This window comes from Bos indicus x Bos taurus, chromosome X, assembly GCF_003369695.1.
Source record: "Bos indicus x Bos taurus breed Angus x Brahman F1 hybrid chromosome X, Bos_hybrid_MaternalHap_v2.0, whole genome shotgun sequence".
Lineage (NCBI taxonomy): Eukaryota > Metazoa > Chordata > Mammalia > Artiodactyla > Bovidae > Bos > Bos indicus x Bos taurus.
Genome location: NC_040105.1, coordinates 74,829,076 through 74,852,699, shown reverse-complemented (window position 1 = coordinate 74,852,699; position 23,624 = coordinate 74,829,076).

Genomic DNA, 23,624 nt, shown 5'->3' with positions numbered 1-23,624 from the left:
AAATTTCCCCAAGAACTACTGCTTGTGACTCACTTATGATCATTTTTAATTCCTTCTCCTAAAAATCAGAAATTGATTAGATTGTGTGTCTAAAATTATGCAAAAAATTTCTATAAGTAGTTGTAATTTATGGTTACTGAAGAGCAATCTCAAAATAAAACTATTAATAAAAGAAAAAGTTATGTTTAAAAAAAAAGTTGGCTTAAAATTTAACATTCAAAAAATGAAGATCATAGCATCTGATCCCATTATTTCATGTCAAATAGATGGATAAACAATGTAAACAGTGACAGACTATTTTCTTGGGTTCCAAAATCACTGCAGATGATGACTGCAGCCATGAAATTAAAAGATGTTTGCTCCTTTGAAGAAAAGGCAGGATAAACCTAGACAGCCTATTAAAAAGCAGAGATATCATTTGCTGAATAAAAATCCATCTTGTCAAAGCTATGATTTTTCCAGTAGTCATGTATGGATGTGAAAGTTGGATCATAAGGAAGACTGAGAACCAAAGAATAAAAGCTTTCCAACTGTGGTCCTGGAGAAGTCTCTTGAGAGACCCTTGAATAGCAAGGAGATCACAGGAGTCAATACTAAAAGAAATCAACGCTGAATATTAATTGGAAGAACTGATGCTGAAACTGAAGTTTCAGTACTCTGGCCACTTGATTCAAAAAGCTTACTCATTGGAAAAGACCCTGATGCTAGGAAAGATTGAGAGCAGGAGAAGAATGGGGCGACATAGGATGAAATGGTTGCATCACATCATTGACTCAATGGACATGAGGTTGAGCAAACTCTGAGAGTGAAGGACAGGAAAGCCTTGCATGCTGCAGTCCATGGGGTGGAAAATAGTCAGGCACAACTGAGCAACTGAACAACAACAAAGGTTGAAATGACCATCTGAATCCACACTTGCTATGGTCTCTCTTACATAGGAGATTCATATTCCCCTCCTCTAGTTTCTTTTATTTTTTTTTCTGTCTATCAAAATATTATTTAAGATTGTAGACATTGTCACCTTTGGGCTGTAGTACCAGTCTTTACATGTTTTATTGATGATTCATCTGTATAAATAATAATGATGCTAAAAATACTTTCTAACATTTATTATATGAAAATTTTGGGGTTGATTGCTTTAAACCAATTACCTAATTTAATCATTAAACTCCCTATGAACAGGTAATATTATCCTCATTTTACAACTAAGAAAAGAGAAGCACAAAGAAGATAAGCAAATAAGGCAAGACTACACTGCTCTATTAAATGTAAGAAATGGATTTTGAACTCAGGCAGTTTGGCACTAGACTCCATGATACTATCGTGTACTACTTACTATTAGAAAACTTTGTACCTGATGAGCTAGCTGATATACACAATAAATGCTGATAAAAACTTATTCAACTAATAAGAGCAAAATTATTGAATTAATGTGGATGTGGGCTAAACTTGTAGCACCATCTGACCAAGTTAGTAGAATAGTGAAGAAGAAAGCTAGGTAATTATCCCTTACATATGATCAATGCAAATGACCAGGCAAGACAAATTTCTCACTTTTGATTCAGTAATACCTTCTTTTCCTGAGTTATTCTTATAATTTCCTAAACCACACAATAAGAATTTACTAAAACAAAGTAAAAGGAAGAAGGGATAATTTCAGATTCATTTGATACCTAACTCAAGACCAAAATTCACATTTCAAATTATTCCATAGCCCTATGCAATCTGAATTTATTATTAAAGATGGCAATATAACTATTTTCAAGGTAGACAAGGTGAAAGGAAATCTTGTGACTTAACACTTAGCTTTCTGGACTAATTCATGAGATTGCTATTTGGAAGCATTCCTCTATATACTATGTAATTTAAGCTTTACCTCATAGTATGTGTGTATATTTCTGTTTGCTTGTGTAGTGAATTTTCTAATTTGACATTAGGCATTATTCCAGTTAGTTGATTAATTTCTATTTTTTTTTAAATTTTATAGTGAATAGAAACAATCCTAATTTCTGCAAAACACTGCCATTGCATAGATACAAAAACTATTTCTGTTAAAGAAGAAAAAAGGACTACCATATAGGAAATGGATTTCCAGAATGTTCTAGTTTCTGAGAAGATGGTATCACTGACAGTAATGTAATTAGAGTATCCATCATAAGGCAGACAAGTTTAGTCGTGGATTTTACTGAGTTACTGCCACCTGGATACTTTGAATTCAATATGAGACTGCTTCTGACAAGGGACTCATATGTAAAACTCTATCTATCTATCTGTCTGTCTGTCTATCTTATACTATCAACATCATCAGCCTCGTTATTTATTTATATAAAGAAATCTTTAAAACAAGTGAAGTGAGGAATCTAAAATTTGGGTACTGCATTATTGTTTGTTTGTTTTAGTTAAAAGGAAAAGACAGCTAGTCATTATAAATCAGATCAGTAAAAGATGCATAGTGGCATTTTGCTTCCCCTTTTCTCTGTTTCTTTTTTTTCCAGAGATAAATCACGCAATATTCATTGAGTTAATGCTCATTTGGAAGAAATGATCGATTTTCAGTTTCACTGCAGAGGAAAATTGAATATTCTCTCAGCTTGCTGATTATGATCTCATAAACAAACTAATAGCAACATATTCCATTTTACTGAATTTGTTTTTGCATTAATAAATATTCTTTGAATGTTTGATAATGTGCATAGTCCATCTATGTTTAAATAATGACCCTTTGAGAGATTTTCATGCTGTAATATTAGTATTTTTATTTTTTCTGTACTTTCTACTCTATATCTGCACACTCTAAAGTGTATGTAAATTCAGTGGCTTCATATTTGAAACTTGATTTTTCTCTACATAGCTGCATTAGCATTTAACTGTGAGTTTGTAAGATAATAGTATTAAAAGAAAACTTCCATTCTGTTATGGATGCATTGCAACCCAATACTGGTAGCATTTACCACTAGTCTTTGTACAATATCATTTTTATTAGCCAATTTTAATTTTATTACATAAAGAATTCAATCTCTACCCTTAAAAAATTTGAAACATTAAAATATTAGAATCAATTGATGATCTTTTAATGTGGTAATATTTTAATTTTTTAATCAAAGTATTTATGTTATTGTTAGTTATAAAAATCAGAAGCAAAAATCATGAAATACATTGCTTTTTGTTATCAAGAGATTGATTTTTTTCTTGATGGAATCAGTGAATCAGTGTATATTCTTTTGTGGATATGTTATCTGGGGAGAAGTCAGTTCAGTTCAGTTCAGTCGCTCAGTCGTGTCCAACTCTTTGCTACCCCATGGATTGCAGCACATCAGGTTTCCCTGTCCATCACCAACTCCCAGAGCTTGCTCAAACTCATGTCCATCTAGTTGGTGATGCCATCCAACCATCTCATCCTCTGTATTCCCCTTCTCCTCCTGCCTTTAATCTTACCCAGCAACAGGGTCTTTTCAAATGAGTCTGTTCTTCACATCAGGTGGCTAAAGTATTGGAGTTTCAGCTTTAGCATCAGTCCTTCCAATGAATATTCAGGACTGATTTCCTTTAGGATTGACTGCTCTGATCTCCTTGCAGTCCAAGGGACTCCCAAGAGTCTTCTCCAACACCACGGTGCAAAAGCATCAATTCTTCAGTGCTCAGCTTTCTTTATAGACCAACTCTCACATCCATATATGACTACTGGAAAAAACATAGTTTTGACTAGAAGGACCTTTGTTGGCAAAGTAACGCCTCTGCTTTTCAATATGCTGTCTAGGTTGGTTATAGCTTTTCTTCCAAGGAGCAAGTGTCTTTTAGTTTCATGGCTGCAGTCACCATCTGCACCAATTTTCGAGCCCCCCAAAATAAAGTTTCTCACTGTTTTCACTGTTTCCCCATCTATTTGCCATGAAGTGATGAGAACAGATGCCATGATCTTAGTTTTCTGAATGTTGAGTTTTAAGTCTACTTTTTCATTCTCCTCTTTCACTTTCATCAAGCAGCTCTTTAGCTCTTCTCGCTTTCTGCCATAAGAGTGGTGTCATCTGCATATCTGAGCTTATTGATATTGCTGCCTGCAATCTTGGTTCCAGCTTGGGCTTCATCCAACTGAGCATTTCACATGATGTACTCTGCATATAGCTTAAACAAGCTGGGTGACAACATACAGCCTTGACGTACTCCTTTCCTGACTTGGAACTAGTCTGTGGTTCCATGACCAGTTCTAACTATTGCTTCTTGACCTACAGATTTCTCAGGAGGCAGGTAACGTGGTCTGCTATTCCAATCTCTTTAAGAATAGGAGAAGTAGTAGCATCTATAAATAATTTATGGAAGCGGGATGTCAATTTTCTAAATCCGTAAATCTTTTTACAAAATGTATGTGTCAATTCTAGAGAACTTATTTAATCAAAATAAGTACACATCCTCTTGCTACAAGTAATTTGGCAGTTAAAATAATTTGTCACAAAAATGTTTGTTCCAGTCTTGATGGCCATATCTTGGCCCTTAAAAACAATACATAATGCTAAAGAATCTAAGAATTTCAGAATTTATAAAGAATATACTTTTTGTTATCTAATAAAAAATATATCTTTAAGGACAGGGTATACTAATCTGCAAATAGCCAAAACCATAGTTGGTCGCCTAGAAATTGTAACGTCCAGTAGTTGTTCTCCTTATTTGCCAGTATACGTTTATTTGTTCTTATTTTGAGTAAAACACTAGTTTGTGATTTTTGTTTCATAAAAGAGGTTTATATCCTTTTTTCTTTTTCTGAAAAGAGACAACTGGTGTTTCAACTTTAATAGATAAAGAAATCCCTATGTACTAAAAATAATATTTTTACTTCTCTATTTATTTCAGATAATCTGAATTTACGTGATGTAAAAGAAAATTTTGGTATGCTAAGCATTTTCCAATACTTTTTAAATGATCTTTTATTTGATCATAATTTTTCTGCACAAGTTAAAAATATAAAATAAAATTTGATAATTCAGAATTTTAAAACAGCATATGATGTTTACTTTTGATTTTTTAATAATATAGTCACTTGATTCTATATAATTAAATTTATCTTTCTTTTCAAATATGTGAACTATACAGATGGGCTTTTTTGTTATTATTACATCAAACATCTATTACCTTATTTACAAAAAGATACCTCAGATTATGTGTTGTTTTGGCTGACGGTGACTAGAAAGAGGAGGGTTTATGAGGTAGGGAAAATCTGTGCCCCCTCATAATTAAACAACCATGAAGACACATGCATCAGTCAGCAAAAGCAGGCATTATGGAGTGAAAATTAAAGAGTCAAACACTGGAGTCTACTCTATATGCCTGCTGTTAGACACTGAAGCATGGAGAACAGGATACACCTCTATGGATGGATAGCTTTCCTTATTAAAAAAACATAGTGGGAAGCACAGTAGGGGAGCATACTAAAACAAGGCTTTGTAGTAATTTCCTTGACAGAAATTTCCCAAGATAGCAACTTGAAAAGCTTTTAATCTTATGACTAGCTATAAAGTGCTCTTTGCATTAGGTGGTATTTAAAAATTCCATTAGTTTGCAACAGATCTTACAGAGTTTCCCAAACTCTTCTCTCTTCCTTTATTTTTTTCCTTATAACACATTTGTTATCCAGGCTCATTAAAATGCATACATATTTAAGAGTCTGAACCCCTTTGAAAGATTTTCCCAATGATATGTTAGCTATTTTAATTTTGAATAACAAATTTGACTTAGAAACTGACACAATAGCATAAGTGGATGAAATTATGAACTTTTATGGCTGCATTTTCTGCATCATTCAATTTAATGTCTCACATGTTTCATTGGGTGAATCCTGAAGGCCGTGTGACATCCTTTTACTTCTTATAAACTGCATAGAAGGAAGACTTAGGTGCTATAAACTTGACTCAGTCCAGAAGATTCATTGCTAGTGGCTGAAAATAAATATTTTAAAAGCCAATTTTGAATGTCTGCTCACACACTGAAATATTACTTTCTATTCTATTGTGTATTTTTTCCTTTTGCCTTAGATGCTTACTTGAATTTTTGGAAAATTATTTTTTATTTTGAATTTGCATATACCTATTCTCTACATTGTCCATTAAATATATATGAAAAGTCAAGATTTTGAAAAAATTACCAAATAAAATTATCAAAAGATTTTGTGATTTCTGACCCATTAACAGAGTATTGGTTATTTAATTTTCTTGGCTATTTAATTGGTTATTTAATTTCCCTTGGCTATTTAATTTTCCTAAAGTGAATCTTTAGCAAAATCACCAAAGTTTTCTAACACAATGAATTTATTTACATACATTGTGCTTTTAAAGAAATGTTAAAATTTTGATTACAGTAGACAGAGTGAAAACTGATGTAATTTGAAGTAAGTTAACCAAAGGCAGGCTCAGACACTAAGGACGCAAAAAGAAAACATATAATTTCATATGAAAATATGCATTATATTGTTATTTATTAATTTTGGATTTACGTAATTCAAATCAAAAACATGGATATGCTCTGAATTTCACATGATTCTTTCAGAAACTTATGGATACAAAATAGTAAATCTAACTTGCCTAGGTAGTGAATAACATATAGTGAAGTAATAGCAGCATGCTTTCTTGCCAATTTTGACTTGCACACATTTTATTTTTATGTAGCCATTAGTAGCAACATTTTAAAATTGGATTTCCCCTTTTGAGTACAGATATTCAAAACTACCCACACACAAAGCTTTGTTGCTGAAGTAGTATGTTTTTAACCTTTGTTTAGTAATATGACTATGATCTTAGGTATTTGCATTTTCCTTATAAAGAGCAGCCACAAGAAAAAATATTCTCAAGAAACTGAACTCTGTGCCTTCTTATAGTTGTTCATAAGACAAAGACAGATCCTCTCCAGTGATCAGAACTAAAGATTTAAAATAAAGCCTCTTCCATTAAAAAAAAAAAAAAAAGATTTCCTAAGTAGAAAAGTAGAGATGAAAACGAGTGAAAATTTACTTCTTTGTATTTATTTTAATGGACAGATAATATTTAATATGCTAATACTAATTCTGTAATTGGTGCACCCCAGAAAATTTTTAATAAATTGTTCTTCACTTAGAGTAACATTTGTAAAATTTAGTTGTATAATATTTGGTTTTTGCTCACTTTTGTAACAAATTTAATCTGCAACTTATTTACCTTCCTTAAGAAAGAGTATCTAAAATGACAGGATAATCTGTTTAAACTCAGCATTTTACCCACTTAATTAATTTTTTTGTGGTCTAGAATTGTATTAGAAACACTTTTCTTTTTGTTTTCTTTTTTCTTTTCACTGTGGATATGTTCCTCTCTATCAGAAAAAATTATTTCTACTTTAAGGTATCAGGAACTCAGATTTCACAAAAGAATATTTAATGACACAAAATCAAATTGTTGATTTTATTGAAAACTTTATAATATGCCACGTCTGATGATGTATATATTTAGATGATTGCAAGTCATTTTTGTATAGTTTTAAATAATTCTAAATTCTAAAAGAATTATTAGGGGAAAGGGTTAGTGAGATAGTTGCTTGGTAATGGGATTATTTCTTACTATACAGGTTTGGCAACCCACCATTTTTAGTACTTTTATATAATGCAAACTTACAATCTGTATACACTTTGGTAGTTAAAGAATTCAGACAAAAATATATCCGTTGTTTCTTAAAAATAAAAGCACATTTTTGGTTTTGACTTTTAAGTTAAAAATCTGATGCTCATAAAGTAATGCAAAACAGCTTTCACATCACTATTGTACAGTTGCTACCAGAACAAATGTTTTCTGTGGCTCTTATGCAAAAACAAATTCTTAGACATGTGGAATATTTTCATGGATAGGGAGTGCACATACATTTCTGCAATTCAAAAGCAGCAATATGGCTGTGAAGGGAAAACATATTTCAGCTTATATGCATATGCTCCCCAAAATGATTAGATCTAATTTTATCATTTATATATATATATATATATATATACACACACACACATATATATATAAGAGTTCCTGCAGGGAAAGAGTTAATCTGTTTTTAACTAAAGCTTTACTTTTGTAATCTATCCAGTACTCCAGGTTCTGTCATTGATCTATGATTTATGTGATTTAAACCACTTCTTGGCTGTTACACTCGTTTCTGTCCAAGATGCTGAGTTGAATACTAATTACAAGATCAAATTTATGCTGTTGGGCTAAGCAGCTAAATGAGTTCTCCATGTAGGATTCCCTTCTCCATTCCTGCCACCATTGACTCTTAAAGAAGTATTTGTCAGAGAAAAGGATAAAGGGAGAAACAAATAAATTTTAAATGTTTTAATTAATATATTTTAATATACTAAATAATTGTTTAATCACACATATGCAGTCCTGAATGGAGATGTGGTCATGTGCATAGAAGACATAAACTGTATATTTTATTGCTTCTGTGTGTGGGTGTGTATGTGTCCATGTCTGGGAACATTAGAATAAACACTCAAATGAATATTTACGGATTTATTTAATGTACAAGTTGAATTAATAGTAAGATCCAGTCCACAGAGTGCAAAGCTTTCATTCTACAACTGTACTCCAAAATTTCCAAACAGTAACAAGTATGGGCCATAGATAACCAATTACCCCATTGGAAGAGAAAGAAAATTTGTTGAAGGAGTAATTGAAGAAATGTAGGTGACTAATTTTCTGTGAAGAGCAGTGGTATTCACCTGGGGGTTATTAATATGTTGTCTTAGAGGGGACATTTAGAAATGTCTAGAGACACTTTTGAATATCACACCTGGGATGCAAGTTGTTTGGTATCTAATGGGTAGAGACCACTGATGATGCTAAATATTTACAATGTAGAGGACAACTCTCCACAACAAAGAATTGTCTGGCTCCATGTGTGAATAGTGACACTGCTGAGAAACCTTGATCTAGACGTACCATAAACCTGTCACCTACTATGCATATTCATAGATATTGCTTAAAATTTAAAATATTTGCTATTGTTCACTTCATAAAGAAAAGTCACACAAAATAACTGGGCCAAACAAATGGCAGAATTGGAGTGGTTGGATCTAGCTGTGATCCAGAAGCACAACTGTAGAAGAATGTAAAACTAGAAATGCCACTATCTGAAAGGTTTTTTTTTTTAAATTCAGTGAGGCCTCTGAGTCTGGTTTGGATTTTAGAAGATGTTAGCTCCTTCTTTTTTTCCATATATACATACATGCCAACTTAAATTCTTTTCTTTGAGTCTTCCCAAATATACATTTATATATTGTTGATATATGTACTCAGTTTTATTTTAGAGACCTATTTTTTATTTGAATATGAGTCAGAATCCTGTAGGCATCTTTGTAATTCATGGCAATTATACAATTGTAATATCCTTGGGGTCATGAACATTTATTCTTAAGACAGTTATTATTTAGCCAAGTCATAATTTCCTGCAGGAAATGACTACATCTTAGATTGAACTCACTCAATAAAATATCAGCACAAAAAAAGCAATGGAATCCCCATTTCCAAACTGGAATAAAAGCTGTTTGTTCTGATTGGTCCATTAAACTTAAGAACTCAGAAAAGTGTGTATGTGTGTGTGTGTGCACGCATGACTTTAATGATGTTAGATGATATTAAACTTTAGATTTAATACATATCCATCACATCTTGTGACAAAATGGAGATGTCACAGTTACCACTATGGAATGGAGATGACTAGAAGGAAATGGAAGCTGAAGTTAGACCAGTTCCTACTTCTGTTGCTTATACTAACTAGCTAAACTCTTTAACTATTAGTTTTCTCATCTATAAATTCAGAATAAGAGTATCTACACATTATGGCTGTGCATGAGTCAAATGGGTCAGTGTATATATTTCTGTAGTTAATAAATTAAAAAAAAACAAACTTCTATTATTATTACGGTATTAGCTTCTCAAACCTGCAATATACATTTAAAAAGAACAATTCTTGAGAGAAAATTTTTCAGGGGTAAAAGTTGTGAAAGTTGTGGAAAACAATTCTTCAGGATAAAAATTGTTTAAAGAAGGGGATGAGTTTAGTATGATAGTTGGCAAAAGAGAGCTACAACATGGATTAACAGCATACCTTGGTAAGTCATCTGACCATAGCAGTGGGGAAGTCGTAAACAGCTGACATTTGGAGATTCAAATAAGCAGTTAGAAATGTGGCATCAGGGAAGGAAATCTATAGGCATTCAGTTCAGTTCAGCTGCTCAGTCGTGTCACATTAGGCCTTGGCAAAGAACCAGTGTTCAGGGAAGAGATTCTATGTCTTGGAAGAGAAATGGCAAAATTCATCAAAATTAATCACTATCACAATGGATTATCAGGAAAGCCATTCTTTCAGAGAAATGAGACTGGAAGCAATTAAGGATATTCTTTACTAGATTTTAAGTAATACCACTTGAAGTCTAGTAGTACAGTTCTTTATAAGCAGCAATACTTCTCTACTTCACTGCTGTTTTTTCCATAATGATATAAAGTACAATGTACTCAAAGATAATTTAAATAGAGAATAGAAGAGATTCACACAGCTGTAATAGTATATGAGATTTCCTCTAAATAAATCTGTTAATGTTAACTCTAAGGAAGTTTTAGCCAGTCCTATAGTAGCAATTTGGTTTTAAAATTGTCTTTAAAGTGAATAAAGCTATGCTATCACCTGCAAAGGATTTCAAGGGTAGATATGAATGGTCTATTCAAAATACCTTAAGCAATCTCTAAATATCAAGATTGGTATTAATAGGGGAGATTATGAACATTTTACTTGTGTCCTGTTCTCTTTTGCTGGTTATCTATATAACCAGTTTTGTGACTAATATAGATTACAGGAAGGTGGGATTTAAGATCTTCTGCCACAAATACTTTGAATTTAGTCTGTTATTGTACTTTAAGTGTGATTGTTGTTCTTCAAATGGTGTGTGGTTCAAGAAGACACTTAGTTGACTAATCCTTTCCTATTCTGTTGTATGAAGATACTACTACATATGTTCAAATATGACTTAATCCAGGATTTTATTTCTATGAAATTTTTGACAATGGTCAAATTACATTGCAAAATGATTTTTGATTCCACCTATGAAATGTTCAGACCTTCATCATCTGTCACTTAGATTATTAAAATAGCCCCTTAACTGGTTTCCATGATCCCAGTTTCTTACCTTTCAATTTTTTCTTTACATCAAAGCCAAAATCTGGTTGGGAATAGTTTACCTACCCTCCTCCACTTGCCAAGTAGTCAACTTTTACTATGCATCAGTACCACCTAGGAAACTTTCTGAAATGTAGATGCCTCAACCCCACCCCCAGGGATATGACTTATAAAATGGGATACAGCTAACTTATCTGAATTTTAACTAGATTTTGGGTGACACCAATGTATGAGTTTCCTTTACCACACCTTAAAAAACAGTAGCATAGTGAGTAAAGTTCAAAATCTTTTTCAGGGCTTTCAACATTCTCTAAAGAGTAAGATGATAATTCCTATTTTGGAATTCAAGGAGTTCATTTCTAATATATTATCAAATTCAATATACTGGAAACTAATGCAATTACTACAGAAAAATTATGACAATTTTTATAAATCTATAATGTCCTAGAAAGTTAAAAGGTTACTTATTGGTTGTCTTAGTCCATTTGGGCTGCTGTAACATAATTCCACAGAGTGCCTTATAAATAATGGAAATTTATTTTTCATAATTCTGGATGCTGGAAAGTCTAAGATTGTGATGCCAAAATGTTTATGTTTTGGTGAAGTCCTTCTTGGTTTGTAACTCATGCTTACCTACTGTGTCCTCACATGGTAGAAGAAGTGAAGCATCTCTGTGAGATTTATTTTGTAAGAATTTTAATCTCAATCTCATTCATGAGAGTTCCACCCTAAGAATTTCAACATATGAATTTGGGATGGAGACAAACATTCAGACCATAGCAGTGACCTCTGGGCATCATGGAGTTAGGGAATACTAATGACCAAAATAGTTTTGTATTCTGTATGTGGAAATCTTGCATTTGTTTCTTCCCTAGAAGTAAGTAAAATTAGCCTTGTTGACATTCACTGCCAACACTACTCCTACTCTCTGGCTCTAGATCTCACTCTACTCTGATGGGCCAATATCACTCCTTTCTCTTACTGCCTATTCTTTTGGGGGCCTCCAATTGGTCTGATGAGAGACTGGTTTAGGGGATATTGGGCAAATGAAGCAACATTGGGTACTAGACCACATGATATGCATTCAGCTAAGAATGTAGAGTAGCCAAAACTTAAGAGTCATTAAGAGAGGGTGCAAAAATATCCAGGTAGATTAGTATACCTTCAGATGAACTAGTTAACTTTTCAATGTCTCATTGTGGAAGGAAGCAAAATGAATTCTACCTCGTTTGAATCTGATTATTTCATCAAATAGCTACAATTTAATTGCTAAAACACTGACTACATTTACTGAAAGCTGTTTATATAATAAGGCTTCATATGTGTTTGCTGAAGTACATTTTCTGTGAAATATCTTTTCTTTGTTGATGTTTCTACACAGTGATGTTGTTAAGTGACTGTCAAATGAAAAATACTGTGCAAGGTTTTCTTTCATTTTAGTTGGTCCTAATTAGACATTGGTCTTTCTCTTACGTTTTTACAAAATTCATGTCTCAATTAATATATTTCCCATTCTCTATTAGTAGTGTTGCATCACTTCTTCTCCCTCAGTTCTTGTCTGTTGTAGCAAAGAATTAAAACAACAGAGCAGGCCAGCTTAGGCAGGTAGGATTTAATAAGCAAGCAGCAAGCAGTACACTCTTGAGACATGAGAGCAGATCAACTCCCATAGGAATTACCTACTGTGTCCTCACAGTAGATACACAGGGTGGAGCCCTCCTGAATGAGATTAGTATTATTATAAAATAAATCTCACAGCAATCCCTCACTCCTTCTACCATGTGAGGACAAAATAGGTAAACTTGTCTTGGTTTCCCTTCTTATGTGTTTTATTCCCTCCCCTAAGCGGTCCCCAGAGCCTGATTGATTCTGCTTCATGCAAAATAAAGCTTAAGCCTGAGATCAATCAGGGAAGGGAGTGTTTTGGGTGTGTTTTCCCATTAGAGGTCCTCACTCCAACCCACAGTTTCTCTTTTTTGAGGTATTTTTCTTTTCTTTGTTTGCCTTCCATGTGGTTCTTCTAGTTGTTGCTTCCTCTGACTGCCATCTTTGACTCTGTTTCCCTATTCTAACTACATAACAGCAACTTTGGAAATAATAACTAAATGAAAGTATATTGAATTTGCTTAACTTTAGAGTAACAGATGAAGGAAAGAGACATCATAACACCATAAAAATCAGAACAGAGATTAAAAAGTTTCTCATAATGCCTGACAATTAGGATCTGGCAACTTGAAATGCAAAACCCATATACAGACCAGACCTTCTGGAGGGTGTCCATCTTTCTGCCAAACACAAATATGAATGTGCACAAATTCATTCCCAGTTGAATTCTGTTTTGATACCTGTGAATGAAAGAACCTGCATATATGTTAATGAGGATCGCCCTCAAATTCCTTCCTTCCAGTCATAACTAGGTCTGTTACTATGAGAAAGCTTTAAGATAATGCTCTCCTAACTGGAACATTTCATCAAATAGCTTTAACCAGACAGTTTGGAAGGCAATGATAACTGGTGTTTATAGTGATGATTCTGGGGCATTGTAAGATCTTAAAGTGTACTCTAAATCCTCAAAATAAAATGCAGGTAGGCCCAGTAGAGTTTTAGTGTTCTTTTCATTTATCCTATTCAATGTCTTCAAAACTTGGGGATGTATGTTATGTGCATTGTATGTTAAATGTGTAAACTCATATTTAAACAATACTATGTTAAGTCTAATGTTCCACTTTTCTTTTTTTTTTTTGAGTAAAATTACATCTACTGTATTTCGTTTGAAGTTCTCATTTATCTACATTTTCAGCACTTCTAGATACTGTATTCTCTTGAATCTTCTGTTTCTTAAAATTTAAAACTCTAAATTCCAGTTTCTGGTTGCAAAGCAAATGTGGAAATCTTGATCTTTCTGTTGTTTTCAATGTTCAAACTAAGTTCCAACATCAAGCAATAGGTTAAAGTGAGTTGACAATGTTACTATACTTTCAGCATTGTGCATGATAATGCTAAGTATTATGAAAAATATCAAACACTTGATTCATTCAATAATACAACAAATACTTGTTGAGCAGTTACTATATGCAAGGCACTGTGCTAATAAAAACAATTGCTATATTTCCCTTCTAAAAGTTAAATATTTTCTGTAGTTGTTTTTGTTGGCTAGAAAGCATACATTAATCAAAGAATCACACAAATAACTAAAATTCTAACTGGCAGAGAGGTCCATAGTGTTATTAAAACATATAAGAGAGGGATTTTACCCAGTCTAGGGAGTAAGGGATTTCTGCCATTTGGGGATTTTCATGCAAAAAATGTAAATGTAATATTGTTGATGAAAACAATCCCAGAAAATTATTATGGTAAGAATAAAAAAAAGAATGAATCATTGTTTGCCTTACTATTCTTTGGAATGAAATAATTATTTGATTATATATTCTGAATTTTTCAAAGCTCCTTATAAAATAAAAACTTACATTAAATAAGCCCAGAGTTTATAACTTAAATGACTGCATTGATCATTATATATTTTAGTGAGATGAATCATATACCTAAAATAGTTGGATATAAAACCAGTTCACCATTAGAAACTGTTTTGAATTTCACTAGATTAAAGTGACACATATATATGGAATCTACACAGAGGGTACTAATGAACCTATTTGCAGAGCAGCAATGGAGATGCAGACACAGAGAACAAACTTGTGGATATTGGACAGGGGGAAGAGGGGGTGGTAGGAATGGAGAGAGTAGCATGAAAATATATACATGACCATATGTAAAATAGATAGTCAGTGGGGATTTGCTCTATGATTCAGGGTGCTCAAACTGGTGTTCTGTGGCAACCTAGAAGGGTAGGATGGGGTGGGAGGTGGGACAGGGTCAAGAGGGAGGAGACATATGTATCCCTATGGCTGATACATGTTGATGTATGACAAAAACCAACACAATATTGCAAAGTAATTAGGGTTAGTAGAAGGAAAGAAATCTTAAAAATTAGAGCAGAAATAAATGCAAAAGAAACAAAAGAGACCATAGCAAAAATCAACAAAGCCAAAAGCTGGTTCTTTGAAAGGATAAATAAAATTGACAAACCATTAGCCAGACTCATCAAGAAACAAAGGGAGAAAAATCAAATCAATAAAATCAGAAACGAAAATGGAGAGATCACAACAGACAACACAGAAATACAAAGGATCATAAGAGACTACTATCAACAATTATATGCCAATAAAATGGACAACGAGGAAGAAATGGACAAATTCTTAGAAAAGTACAACTTTCCAAAACTCGACCAGGAAGAAATAGAAAACCTTAACAGACCCATCACAAGCACGGAAATTGAAACTGTAATCAAAAATCTTCCAACAAACAAAAGCCCAGGTCCAGACGGCTTCACAGCTGAATTCTACCAAAAATTTAGAGAAGAGCTAACACCTATCCTGCTCAAACTCTTCCAGAAAATTGTAGAGGAAGGTAAACTTCCAAACTCATTCTATGAGGCCACCATCACCCTAATACCAAAACCTGACAAAGATCCCACAAAAAAAGAAAACTACAGGCCAATATCACTGATGAACATAGATGCAAAAATCCTAAACAAAATTCTAGCAATCAGAATCCAACAACACATTAAAAAGATCATACACCATGACCAAGTGGGCTTTATCCCAGGGATGCAAGGATTCTTTAATATCCGCAAATCAATCAATGTAATACACCACATTAACAAACTGAAAAATAAAAACCATATGATTATCTCAATAGATGCAGAGAAAGCCTTTGACAAAATTCAACACCCATTTATGATAAAAACTCTCCAGAAAGCAGGAATAGAAGGAACATACCTCAACATAATAAAAGCTATATATGACAAACCCACAGCAAACATAAAAAAAATAAATACTCTACAATACAGTAAGGCAATGATCCTCCAATTAAAAAGTAAATTAATTAATTTAAAACATTTAGGCTATTTTACATCATGAAAAATAAAAAAGAATGTAAGCCAATCAAAGCATATGCAATAAATAAAACTGTCTTTGGAAAAAAATATATCTTTGATACAAATAGATTTTAAGCCACTCTCCTGTTATTCTTATAACCCAATTAAAAAGCAGCACAACGAGCACAAAACTAATGAAAATTTCAGAATCTCTTGTTAATAAAATACATATTAGATGTTTAAATTATCACATGGATTAGTCTTAAGGTTCATCAAGGCAAGAATTCCATTTCTGACAAGGGCATTTGTCTCAGTTTTATTTCACTCAATATGTCAGCACATTTGGAAAAATCAGCAGTGGCAACAGGATGGGAAAAAGTCAGTTTTCATTCTAATCCCAAAGAAGGAAAATGACAAAGAATGCTTAAACTACTGAACAATTGAATAAGGTTGTACTCAAAACTTTCAAGCTAATCTTCAGTAATACATAAACTGAGTAATTCCAGGTGTACAAACTAGGTTTTAGAAAAGAAAGAGGAACTAGAGATCAAATTGCCAGCATTTGTTGGATTATGGAGAAAGCAAGGAAGTTCTAGAGAAACAGATGTTTCTGCTTCACTGACTTCACTAAAGCCTTTGATTGTGTGGATCACAACAAACTGCAGGAAATTCTTAAAGAGAAGGGAGTACCAGACCACATTATCAGTCTCCTGAGAAGCCTGTATGTGGATTGAGAAGCAACAGTTAGAACGGGACATGGAACAAATGACTGGTTCCAAATAGGAAAAGGAGTATGACAAGGCTGTATACTGTCACTTTACTTATTTAACTTCTGTGCATAATCAGTTCAGTTCAGTCACTCAGTCGTGTCTGACTCTGTGACACCATGGACTGCAGCATGCCAGGCTTCCGTGTCCATCAACCAACACACAGTGCTTGCTTAAACTCATGTCCATCGAGTCAGTGATGCCATCCAACCATCTCATACTCTGTCGTCCCCTTTTCCTCCTGCTTTCAATCTTTACCAGCATCAGGGTCTTTTCCAATAAGTCAGTTCTTCGAATTAGGTGGCCAAAGTATGGAGCTTCAGCTTCAGCATTAGTCCTTTCAATGAATATTCAGGACTGATTTCTTTTAGGATTGACTGGTTTTATCTTTTTGCTGTCCAAGGGACTCTCAAAAGTCTTTTCCAACATCACAGTTCAAAAGTATCAGTTCTTCAGTGCCCAGCTTTCTTTATGGTTCAACTCTCATATCCATAAATTACTACTGGAAAAACCATAGCTTTCACCATTCAGACCTTTGGTGGTAATGTCTCTGCTTTTTAATATGCTGTTTAGGTTTTTCACAGCTTTCATCCCAAGGAGCAAGCATCTTTCAATACCATGGCTGAAGTCACCATATTCAGTGATTTTGGAGGCCAGGAAAATAAAATCTGTCACTATATCCATTGTTTTCCTATCTATTTGCCATGAAGAGATGGGACCGGATAACATGATCTTTGTCTCTTGAATGTTGAGTTTTAAGCCAGGTTTTTCACTCTTTCTCTTTCACTTTCATCAAGAGGTTCTTCAGTTCCTCTTAGCTTTCAGCCATAAGGGTGGGGTCATCTGCATATATGAGGTTATTGATATTTCTTCCTACAGTCTTTATTCCAGCTTGTGCTTCATTCAGCCTGGCATTTTGCCTGATGTACTCTGTCAGTCAGTTTAGTTCAGTCAGTTCAGTCGCTCAGTCATGTCCGACTCTTTGCGACCCCATGAATCGCAACACGCCAGGCCTCCCTGTCCATCACCAACTCCTGGAGTTCACTCAGACTCACGTCCATCGAGTCAGTGATGCCATCCAGCCATCTCATCCTCTGTCATCCCTTTCTCCTCCTGCCCGCAATCCCTCCCAGCATCAGAGTCTTTTCCAATGAGTCAACTCTTCGCATGAGGTGGCCAAAGTACTGGAGTTTCAGCTTTAGCATCATTCCTTCCAAAGAAATCCCAGGGCTGATCTCCTTCAAAATGGACTGGTTGGATCTCCTTGTATATAAATTAAATAAGCAGGTTGACAATATACAGCTTTGACATAGTCTTTTCTCAATTTGGAACCAGTCCATTGTTCTGTGTCCAGTTCTAACAGTTACTTCTTGACCTGCATACAGGTTTCTCAGGAGGCAATTCAGGTGGTCTGGTATTCCTATCTCTTGAAGAATTTTCCACAGTTTGTTGTGATCCACACAGTCAAAGGCTTTAGTGTAGTCAATAAAGCAGAAGTAGATGTTTACCTGGAATTCTCTCTCTCTCTCTCTCTTTTTTTTTTTTCTGTAATCCAACATATGTTGGCAATTTGATCTCTGGTTCCTCTGCCTTTTTGAAATAGAGCTTGTACATCTGAAAATTCTCTGTTCATGTGCTGTTGAAGCCTAGCTTAGAGAATTTTGAGCAATACTTTGCTAGCATGTGAGATGAGTGCAATTGTGCAGTAGTTGGAATATTCTTTGGCATTGCCTTTTTTTGGTATTGGAAACTGGTATTAAAACTTTGGTATGAAAACTGACCTTTTCCAGTCCTGTGGCCTGGCCACTTCTTGGTTTTCCAAATTTACTGGCATATTTAGGGCAACATTATAACGACATCATCTTTTAGGATTTGAAATAGCCCAGCTGGAATTCCATCACCTCCACTAGCTTTGTTCATAGTAATGCTTCTTAAGGCCCACTTGACTTTGCATTGTACGATGTCTGGCTCTAGGTGAGTGATCACGCCATCATGATTATCTGTGTCGTGAAGGTCTTTTTTGTACAGTTCTTCTGTGTATTCTTCCCACCTCTTCTCAATATCTTCTGCTTCTGTTAAGTCCCTACCATTTCTTTCCTTATTGTGTTCATCTTTGCATGAAATATTCCCTTGGTATCTCTAATTGTCTTGAAGAGATCTCTAGTCTTTCCCATTCTTATTATTTTCCTCTATTTCTTTGCAGTAATTGCTGAGGAAGGCCTTCTTATCTCTCCTTGCTATTCTTTGGAACTCTGCATTCACATGGATATATCTTTCCTTTTCTCCTTTGCCTTTCACTTCCCTTCTTTTCTCAGCTATTTGTAAGGCCTCCTCAGACAACCATTTTGCCTTTTTACATTTCTTCTTGGGCATGGTTTTGATCACAGCCTCCTGTACAATGCTACAAACCTCCGTCCATAGTTCTTCAGGTACTCTATTTTTCAGATTTAATTTTTCTTGTTACTATTTAGTTATAATGGTTCTTTATATATTATGAATATCAATCCTTTATATGATATATATTTCTTAGTAACATTTTATCCCTTTCTATGGCTTATATTTTCTTAGATGCTTCTTTTAAAAATAAAACCTACTTAGAAGCAAGATGGTAGGATCATTTCATTGGCACACAAAACTTGTATAGGGAAATGATGAAAGAGGAGGTTGAAAAGTTAGTACTCATCTCTGTTTCTTGAAATGCATTTTTACCTTTCTTAATTCCCTATCCCAAGGTTAGGATCAACCAATCAATCTGCACGTGAGATAAATATGACCAATACTGTGATTTTCATTTCTTCCACCCTATAATGTATATTCTTTATTAATGTTCAAGATATCATTAGCTGATGGAAGCAAATCTCTCTCAAACATCTATGAGTGATTTGGGGAAAGGCATGTGGTAATTAAGAAGACTGATTTTGGCATTAAGATATGTCTTCTCAGCTTCATTTGAACTCTCCTCTGAGAGTTTTAAGGAAAGACTTTAAGTTTAAGGTGATAACTTGTATCAATCTAACAGTTGATTTGCCTGTTTCTAATTTGAGTAGCTTTACATAAAAAAGGGAAAATTTCAGAATGAAGAGATTTGAGAAATTCTCAGGTTTTCTGGAGATAGGTCCTCCTATATGACACCATTATTTGATTAAAATGAATTCCCTTAGTTAAAAACATATTCATGTTAAAATGTAAATCTCAGTCCAGGTAGAAATTATTTTTAAGCTTTTTGAAATAGATGAGAGATAAGAATTCTCTTCAATTGTGCTCTACCTAAATTTGTCTTGATGTATGGTCTCAGAATCACCTGCACTAAAGTCACTTGGAGCACCTGCTAAAAAAGTAAATTCTGAATCAAAATTCAGATCACAAAAATTAGCTTACAATGCTTTAGTATCTGTGTCGTTTTTGAGTATTTTCTAGATATATTTATTTCTATCACTTTATTATTAAGTATCCAATGTAATGTATTAAGAGTTTAGCTTTAATTTGACTTCTTATAAACAGTATGCAGCTGGATTAAAAACAACCTGAGATTTAGTGTGCATACTCAACCTATTCACGATTTTTATGAATAATGATACATTGGAATTATTTCTGCATCTTCTTATATTTTCCATTTAATTAAAAAAAAAAAAACCTTCTGTGTTAAACAGGTCAAGATGCTGGAGTAGGAAGACATGAAGTTCCTGTCTCCTCAGAAGAATGGTACCTACTAAATACTGGTGGGGGATATCAGATACTTAAGTGCACTAGAGGAATCCCCACACAGCCAGGTAGGACATGATAAGGCGGGGGGGCGGGGGGGGAGTGCAGAAAAGTTGACATGGGATAGAGCCAGTACCCATGGAGGGGGGTTGGGGGAAGGGAAATGTTCCCATGCTTGAAGGGGCCCACTCATAGTGAGGGGATCAGTGGGAACAGAGAAGAAACTTCAGGGGATCAAGGAATCAGAGGGGAATGCAACTGGGGTCTACCCCACAAACTTGGGCCCCAGAAAGCCCACTCAAGTCAGTCTGGAGCCCTCTCTATACCCCTCTGGCTACCCTGGACCCAGTGGTACCCTGAGTACTGTCCTCTAAAAGCCTCCACAGGCTATGTAGGACCTGATGGCCTGCACATTGCCATGACAAAGCCTCATCCAGTTGAGTGGGTCCCAGGCCCGAACATCACCCACACCAAAGCCTCTGAGGGCTATATGAGTCATGGCAGACAGAGTGCCACTCCTGATAGGGCCGTCTCTGGCCTCATGGGTCCAGGCAGGCCACAAGATCTTTTATGGCTATGCCAGCCCCTGCAGACATGCCTGGGGACATGCAACTTAGTTACTTTTAGTTTATTAAACTTTTTAATAGCTTTGGTTATTCATTTTTTACCATTTCTTTATTTTTATCTTTTAATTTTATTTTTAAAATTTTATTTCATTTTTTAAATTTAATTTTTATATATTTATATTTTATTATTTTATTTTTTCCTGCTGTGGTTCAGTCTCATTCTGTTGTTTTGTTATTCTAATACATATTTTTATTTTTTATTTGTCCAATTTTATTTTATTTTATATTCTTTGTTATTGCTTTGTTCCTTTTTGTTTGTTGTCATTTTTTCCATGCCATGCTACATGCAGGGGCTTAGTTCCCAGGCCGGGGGTTGAACCTGAGCCCCAGTGATGGGAGTACTGAGTCCAAGCCATTGGACTAAAAGAGAACTTCAGGCTTCAGAATATATTAATCAGTGTGGGTTCCCCCAGAAAAGAGATCTTAATTTCTGTATCATAACCTGGCTACCTCCAACTGCCTTCAAACTCCAGCGCAAGACACCTAAGGCAAAACAACAAGAAAAACAGGAACACAGCCAGTGTACTGAAAAATGAGACAACAAACAGATATGTTATAAAGGAGGAAGGTAAAAAACCTACAAGACCAAATCAATGAAGAAGCAATAGGCAACTTACTAGAAAAAGAATTCAAAGTAATTATAGTAAAGATGATTCAAAAGCTCAGAAATTGAATGGAAGTATGGCTTGAGAAAATAAAAGAAATATTTAACAAGGACCTAGAAGAACTAGGACCAGACAAACAGATGAACAACACACTAAGAAAAAATCAATAGCAGAATAACTGAGGCAAAATAATGAATAAGTGAGCTGGAAGATAGAAGGGTGGAAATAACTGCCAAGAGCAAGATTAAGAAAAAAGAATAAAAAGGAAGGAAGACAGTGTCAGGCCTGTGGGACACCATTAAACAAATCAACATTTGAATTACAAGGGTCACGGAAGAAGAGATTAAAAAGCAGAGAAACATAAGATGAAGTGGCAAGACTACACAGAAGAACTATTAATATATTAAAAAGATCTTAATGACATGGATAACCATGATGGTGTGGTCACTCACTTAGAGCTGGGTGTCTTGGAGTGTGAAGTCAAGTGGGCCTTAAGAAGCATTACTATGAACAAAGATAGTAGAGGTGACATAATTCCAACTGAGATCTTTAAAACTCTGAAAGATGATGATGTTAAAGTGCTGCACTCAATATGTCAGCAAATTAAAAAAAAATCAGCAGTGGCCACAGGACTGGAAAAGGTCAGTTTTTATTCCAATTCCAAAGAAGGGCAATAACAAAAACTGTTCAAACTACCATACAATTGTGTTCATTTCAGAACTTAGAAAGGTTATGCTCAAAATCTTTCAAGCTAGGCTTCAACAGTATCTGAAATAAGAAATTTCATCTGTACAAGCTGGCTTTAGAAAAGGTAAAGGAACCAGAGATCAAATTGCCAACTATCATTGGATAATGGAGAAAGCAAGAGAGTTCCAGAAAAAAAGAAAAACAAAACAAAACATTTATTTCTACTTCATTGACTTTACTCAAGCATTTGACTGTGTTGATCACAATAAACAGGAGAAAATTCTTGAAGAGATGGGAATACCAGGTCACCTTACCTTCCTCCTGAGAAACCTGTACACAGGTCAAGAAGCAATAATTAGAACTGGACATGGAACAATGGATTGTTTCAAAATTGAGAAAGGAGTGAAAAAATGTATATTGTCAGCCTGCTTATTTAACTTATATGCAGAACACATCATGTGAAATGCCTGACTGGATGAATCACAAGTTTGAATCAATACTGTCATGAAAAATGTCAGCAACCTCAGATATGCAGATGATACCACTCTAGTGGCAGAAACTAGGAACCAAAGAGCTTCTTCATGAGGAAGAAAAAAGAGGGTGAAAAAGCTGCCTTGAAACTCAACGTTCAAGAACAGAAGATCATGACTTCTGGTCCCATTATTTCATGGCAAGTAGGAGGGGAAAAAGTGGAAGCTGTGACAGATTTTATTTTCTTGGGCTCAAAAATCACTGTAGATGGTGATTTTTCTTCCTTCTTTAAAAGGAAAGTTACAATGCGACAAGTCTAGACAGCATATTAAAAAGAAGAGACATCACTTTGACAAGTAAGTTTCATATTGTCAAGTCTACGGTTTTTCTAGTAGTCATGTACAGATGTGAAAGTTGGACTTTAAAGAAGGATGAGCTCTAAATACTTGATGCTTTTGAATTGTAGTGGTGAAGACTCTTGAGAGTCCCTTGGACTTCAAGGAGATCAAACCAGTCAATCCTAAAGGAAATCAACCCTGAATATTGATTGGAAGGACTAATGCTGAAGCTCCAGTACTTTGGCCACCTGATTAGAATATCCAACTCACTGGCTAAGACCCTGATGTCGGGAAAGATTAAAGGCAAAAAAAGAAGGAGGTGG